The sequence below is a fragment of the Centroberyx affinis genome, unplaced genomic scaffold (genome assembly GCF_046629955.1).
Source record: "Centroberyx affinis isolate AG114_WGS23_722 - 3 ecotype Tasmania unplaced genomic scaffold, CSIRO-AGI_Caff_v1 ptg001531l_1, whole genome shotgun sequence".
NCBI lineage: Eukaryota > Metazoa > Chordata > Actinopteri > Beryciformes > Berycidae > Centroberyx > Centroberyx affinis.
In genome coordinates this window covers 81,955-89,651 of record NW_027279990.1, presented here as the reverse complement: position 1 = coordinate 89,651, position 7,697 = coordinate 81,955, and positions in this window count along the sequence as shown.

The window sequence follows — 7,697 nt, the reverse complement described above, 5'->3', positions numbered from 1 at the left end:
CAGTGGGGGAATAGAAGCGCCCAATGCAGCACCTGTTGGAGGCAATCTGCACTTTCAGGGCCATCGCCATTGTCATCTGCCATTTCAAGAACTACTCAATCAGTCACTGATGAATAGGGGGGTCAGCTGCAGAAACACAAAAAGGCAAGAGGGGGAGGAAGAAACAATAATTACTTTTACCTTGATCTGTGAAGGATCAAGGGCAGGGCAACAAGTTCAAAGCCACGCAACTGCCTTTTAGCCGTCGCTTCACCACTAGTTCCTCCCACATCCGCTCCCTCCCTCCCGCCGGTTCCTGCCCCTCACACCTCACTCTGCCAACGAAGTCAACTGGATACATCCTCTCTCCGGTCACTCCTCGTGAAATATGGGCGGTGACAAAAGCGGTTGTAGCACTATCATTACATGAAATAAGCAGCTCATAGCAGGAAAAACCAATCTGGCCAGAGGATGAAGGGGACTATAAACGAAGAAAATTCAATATGGCTCTATGACGAGAATAAAAATGCCACTAATGAAATTCTACTGCTCGCCCATCCTCCTCCCTCACACACACACACACACACACACACACACACACACACACGTACGCACACACACACTGCAGGCTGGGAGGCTGATATTAAACTGTTTTATGTGATTGTAATAAACTGTCTCGCGAGTGCAGGTTGGAGTGTTTTTTTTCCCCGCACGGGGATAAGGACACGGCTGATTACTGCCCACGTTTCTCCCGCTTGTTATGCTAATGTGACATACATGACTGAAATGAGTCCCTGACTGGGTAATCACAAGTTCATATGTGCCTTAAATGAACAGCAGTCTAATAAGTGCTAGTAGAATTCCTGTATACTGGTATTCCGTGGCTATCTTAAGTGTTATTGCTCCAGTATCTCATCACATATCCTCCAACCTACACTTCTATATGGCCTTCAAGTGTTCAGAAAATGCATCATTATTTTGAAAAGGATCGACATAAATGCAGCTACATTTCTTTATATACAATAGGAGCAGGAAGTAAGGGAAACACTATACAGTATTGTATATGTATGGATGCCAGAGAAAAAGTTTCCCCCTGACACAAAATGTAAAAGTAGTTCTACCCACAGGCATGACAGCATGGCACCTCCATTTTTCACTCTATTAGAACAGTGCCCAGGCAGCAGAACTGGTATGCAACTGTTTCTATTAAAAAGTCCGGAAGGATCTAGACTATCCAAAATATCGCAGAGGCTAATGCTCACTTTACAGCGAAGATTCCCCGACTCTTAATTGCTGGATCATGCAGCCCTCTCAGGTGATTTATGAAGATAAAGAACCGATATAGATAATTAATAGACGTAACCTCTGCAGTAAGTCAGTTCCAGATCTTTTGCATAGATCAAATTGAAGCATTTTTTTTTTACGAGGACTGAGGCTATCTACTCTCCTTACAAAGAGATCATAATTAAGGCTTTAGAGCTGAAACAGTACATATTAGACTGTGCCAGATGGCTTGCTGAAATGTGTGTACTGTATGTGTGTGTGTGTGTGTGTGTGTGTGTGTGTGTGTGTGTGTGTGTGGATGAAGAGGATACTTCATCTAGAGGTGTCCAGGGTGGAATGCTAATGCCAGATAATGGGGTCAGTTTCTCTTCATCAGTGAGCTGTGAGTGCTTACCTTGGGATATTAAACTCTTATTCACCTTTTAACCCCATAGGCACTAATATCCACAGTGCGCAATGTGAAATGAAAGCAGAGATCTAAAGCTTTCTGATGCTATCGAATACGCTGTAAACTAACAGGGGAACGTAAAAGATAAAGACTCAAGTTTGCAATGGCACATGACGTGTTCAAATTGGAGCATTGGAATCAGCAGAGAGGGAGCAGATGCAGGAGACTGACCAAGGCTACAGAAAAAGTTGTTATTCTCTGGCTATATAATGGTAAACTCAAGTGGAAAGGTGGACGTTCAGCTCAACTTTGAACACTCATTTCTCCCCCTCTTGCAATCTGCACTTTTTCCCTCTCAACAGTATTTTTCAACCGCTGTCAGGGTGTGTAGCGCGCTGAACGGTAATCCATAGTTACTAAATTGGAGTGATCCATCTCTCTCAGGTGTACATGGCCTTGTCTTTGTCACGGCTAACGGGAATGTGATTAGCGAGGCCTACTGTGACTGTAGCAGGCGCAGGTATCCTGACTCTACAGCATCAGCACAATCCCGGGGACGTCCTGAGAGCTGCCTAAATGTCAGCTCTGTTTGCTAAGACAGCAATTACTAAGCCATCTGCTTCCCCAAGACTGTCATGACCTGGGAACACATGGATACAACTCATGCAAATCACACTCTCATATTTTGGAACTGTCCAAAAACTCTCCAACATTTTTTTTTTTAGAGAAACACATGGATACCGAGAGTGTGAGAAAACTCATGAATGGATTGTGTTTCTTCTTCTCAAAATGGCTATAATATGATATGATAGATATGATATTCGATGTAAAAAGACATGTGCAGTATGTAAACTATGTGAGTATAGTGATATCCTCAGCAAGCGCTTTATTGTTATCTATTATTTTCTATGGATAAAAAACAAAACACAAGTTTATTTTGATGACCATTTTACTCTTTAGCTATTGGAATATACTTAAGTTTGGCTATTCATAGCTGTCTAAATACACTATTGATCCCACTTTAGGACATTAGTGGTCTGCTTAGTTGATTTTGTAAACTCTAAACCAAGATCTAAGTTCGCCCCCATGTTTAATGCAACATCTTCACCAAGTTACAGATGAAAGCAATTCCATGAGTCTGAGTAATATGCCAACTGTGATTGATTTAGACTTCCAACCCCTCAATCATAGCTGGCCCGTTATACTCCGATATTACACATGAAGCAAATTTGGTTTCCAAACTTGAGGGGGAAATGTATTATGATAGAGAGGGCAGGCATCATCTGGTTTTTCAGCTTCACAATTTGAAAAGTTTGGATAAGGGAGTGCAACCGCATCAATTCCATGTGATGAATTTATAGAGTAGGAATAAAAAATGCAGATTGGAAAAGTAATAAAAACGGCAAAAACAGCAGGAGAGTGTGTTTTCAGGTAGAGGAAGCATTGGTGCTATATAATTTTCCGTTCAATAGACCCATAAGCTATAGAGTGTATTCTCCAGAGAAATTAAATCTCTGTTGATGCCTATGGTGCAGAGATGAAGGAACATTACTTCATGAGGTGATGGATAGTCATGTAAGATATGGGATATTATATCTATTCTAGGTCTAGATTTAAAGTCCAGAACAGTTGCAATGGATGCAATTTCCTTGTTCACCGGAGCACCTGTGGAATCAGCACCTGCACGTTAAAATCAATCTGGAAAAGCAACACTCTCACATACTGCTGTCATTGATTTTAGGGAATAAATAAAGGGATAAAAAGGCTGCACTTTGAAAATAAACACAGGAGTGAGTGCATGATCTTCCTGTACAGACATGGCGACCGCTAAAACTCCTTTGATCTTATTCGAAACAAATGGAGCCCACTACAGCTCTGTCTGGAAATATCCTGTCTGCGAGGCGCGCGGTGCGATCGAACCGCTGCTGACTCTCCCCCGTCAGAGAGAAACGGTATATGTGGCTCCTGTGGGCGGACATGTGCCGCTTCTCCCGCGACTCCACGCACTGCCTCCCTCTAGAGGTCAGGCCACGGCTGCTGCCTCCCATAATGGGAGCGTGGGCAAGGGGAAATAAGCCGGGAGCGCCGGACAGGACCTGTCTCCGAGCAGAGAGGCGCACGGCGATGTGAACCGCATTCATGCCTCCCCCCCCCCCGCAGCAGTCATTATAAGTGTTGGGTTTCCAGGCATCGAGGTGTGAAGGCGCCCGCGGTCCGAGACAGCTCCTCTGCCGCTTCCCGGGGGAGTGGACTGCATCTCTGTAAATTCACTTGTGTTCTCATGAGGTGTGAGGTTACTGGACCGCCCCGGAAGATCGTCGGCCGTCGTTCTCGCACGCTTACAACCCCCCTAATAAATCGAGCAGAAACGCCCCGCGGCTGCCCGTCGTTCACCTGTATCACCTTCCATCATTCCCGTCACGCGGCGCTCCCGTCCCGTCATCCATCACCCGGCGGTGCTGTCCACTACCGGCTGCCCCTGATCGCCCCTGACTGGCCCTGACTGGAGGCCCGTGCCGCCCGTTGTAGATGAAAGGCCTGATGGGATGTGACAACTTTATTAGGCACAAATCAGGCGGGGCCCCCGCTTCCCTGTTCTCCGCTGGACGTGTGAGCGATGCGCGCCGCGAGCTGTGGGTTTCTTCGCGGGTGGGACTCTCTCTCTTTATCTATCTCTTTTCATTCAAAGCCTCCAGCCTATCTCAGCCATTATCAGCCCCCGCCCTCCCACCTCCATCTTCCCTCCTCCCTCCCCCCTCTGCCATCTACTACGGGATCCCTTAGGGGACACGGCTTGGTTTGTGGCTCCTGTCATCGGTGAGTAAAGTCGAGCCGCATCACAAAAAGCAGCCAATCACCCGCACATCTCACCTCTCACCATCATTAGCTCTTTCATCTCCTCTCACAGGCGCTATCACATTACAGCGATGCCACGCGTCATTGCTAATCCACCCTACCACATCATACATTACGGGAGTTCATCGTAAAATAATTTTTTTCCCTTTGTAAATTTATTTGCCTGTCATGGATGGGGTTGAATAAATTTGACGGCTGAACGGCGGCACCACGGTGGCCGTACCGAAGAACGCGATTGGCTGTAATGGTAATAAATGAGTACAAGGATAAATAATGATTTCTATAGCTTGAACGTATTCCATTCATGTCTGGTGAGATGATTTATTCCAACACGACAGAGAAAGGAGAAATCCCCTCGTCAATATGTCACAGCGCTGAGTTAAACAGAGGGAATCCTGAGCAGATTAGCGCAGGCCTGCTCCCAAAGCGCCTCACTCGAGTGCAAATGGAAATCATCCAATTTCTCCGAGAAAGTTTAGGCAAATCGAGCGGCGTCAGAGACGGAGAGGGAGGACGAACGGGATTTGGTGCATAAACATTTTCTGTGCACTTCAGCACCATTCTCTCTGCCTTTGTTAACAGTTCATCCCCCAAGGGGAGCTCAGGGAAGAAGGACTTGAGGACAGAAGGCATGGACAATTTCCATAAGTCCCTCTTCTCTTTGCATATATTCAAATAAAAGTGGATTGTCTGAAAAGGGGCAAATTGATAAATCCTTTTAGAGTTACAATACTAGAATATCCTATTTTTACAGTATATCTTCCATTCATGAGGTTTAGATAAATAAATGTTGTCTGAAAATGGGCAAATTGATAAATCCCTTTAGAGTTTCAATAGTAGTATATTTTTAACATACTGTACATCTTCCATTCATGAGGTTTAGATCTAGCAACTCAGGAAAAAACAACAACAACGATGCTTTTCTTGGGGGTAAATTCATTGCAAAAGAATATCAATAAATTCCCAAGTCTCCACTGAGTCTTCTAAGAGAGAATTACCACATACCTGTCGGGCTTGTATAGTAGTGTTGCATTGCAGAGGACAAAGCACATTTTCTCCCTACTGTTCGGCTAAATCGATGGATCTTGCCTCTGTTGTGGCAGATGAACTTTGTTATTCAGGGGGCTGCAAACCCAAAGTAAGGCATGCAGCTTGACTTAAGTTATGAAATCCATGTACGATGATGCAGCACGACATGTTCCGCTACCTCAGGAAGAATATCACATCGATTTTTCAGTAGTGACACATTGCACTTCCACAGGTGGAGCCTTATTCCATTATTCAATTGTTAATCATAAAGGGAAATACTGACACATTTAGGTTTTTCCTTTTCCTATTCCCTAAAACTGTTCCATTTGTATGAGTTAACAGTCACTACTGTCTCCCGCAGCCCGAAATGAGAGAGTATAGTTTGTCCCATCTCCATATCTGTGATCTGTGCTACTGTTCCACTGAGAATGACTCAGAAAAGAAAGCTGGAGACACTGAATATGAAAGCGCCCAGTGGGGTTTTAGAGGAATACAGTTACATTTTGTGGTTCATTCTCCTGTTCATTGTCGATGAGGCAGCTTCATCTCATTGACATCACAGATTACAGTCTTGGTGGTGTGGTTTCTAGTTCATGATCGAAAATATTAATTGAACCTCACAAGTTTGTCCTTTACTCTAAATTGGTTTAAGTAATGCTGACAATATGGATATTGCACATTTTCACAGTTGACCTTTGCTTTGTCATTCAGCTCAATTGTCATTTCTCAAGGTGACCCATAATGAATTCTCCTCTGCTGATTCGGCAATGATTCATCAATCCACAGACACTTTGCCAGCTGAAGGCACAGTGAAAGCGATAAGGAAAAATTATCAGCAGATAAGGACCATTACTTTTGAAGACCCTGAATAGGAAAGGCAGTCCTAACAAAAGTAAAACACCTTTCTCAACACCTTTCCCTCCCTGTATCTCTGCTGAGATAACCAAACATTTCTAGATAATACAAATACTTCATTAATGAATTGCAAGTGTGAGATCCATTGATGATATTTGCTCATATTCAGATGCAGATTAGATGTGTATATGTTTGCAGATGAGTGTGCCTGTATGTTTATGAGGAAATACGTGTGTGATATGGGTATATGTGTGAGAGAGAGAGAACTAGAGAAGACATATATGTGTGTGTGTGTAAATGTGTGTGTGCATGGTGGGAGACCTGTACAGCAGCGGCCTGTGCCAGCATCCCCTCACCATACTGTAGAGTTCTCCACAGGTTAATCACCCTGGAGCCGGGAGCAGCGGCAGAGTCAGGCAGACGGAGCCGCAGCTCCATGGATGAGCCCACGCTCCAAATTAAATTAATGGGAGATGGGCTCATTAGCACTCGCCTGGCTGCTCAGGGAGCCCGGCGGCCTGTATACGCTATAGGCAAAACAGACCAGGCAGTGGAATGCAGTATGTCGACTGCAGGGCAGATCATGGCGTATTGACTGTAGGCTTAAGGCTGTATACTGAAACCTGGCTAATCCAAACGCCTTGGGATTAGAGTGGACTGAGATGGACTGAAATTGTTATGGATAATTGACAAAAATTGAAATATTGGACCAATTTTTTTAACACGAACATGCATGTAACAAAGTGGAAAACCATTGTGCACACGGTTTAAGACAAGGGGTGCTGGTAATGGCAAGAAAAACATCAATAGAGCAAAAAAGAAAAGTCACACTCAAGACCCAAGACAATGGATCTGATGCCAAGGGATCTTGTCAGTTTAAGATCATAATGCGCTATATGCATTTTGCTTATATTGTAGCTTTTTATTGGCTCATCTGCTCATACACATGCAGGTATTTGGAAACACCCTGTACAGTTTAGGTTGCTGTTGAAATACTTAATGAAATATTTAATTAAATACGTACTTCCACTGCTGAGATCAGGTACTATCTATACAGTAGGTTCACACCACACTTTTTGAAACTTGATGTACTGGTTAACCTGGATAATGTTAAAAATCTGATTTGAAATCTTACCATGATTGAATGTAATTATCTTTGATGAATGTTTTTGTATTGCTGTTCTATCTTATTGGTGTATTTTGGTGTATTAGTTCTCTTTTTTTCTTTTGCTATGTAACTCACTGAAAATGAGGCTTGCCTCAATGTGACTGAAGTGAAATTAAGGTTAAATAAATAGGTTGCATG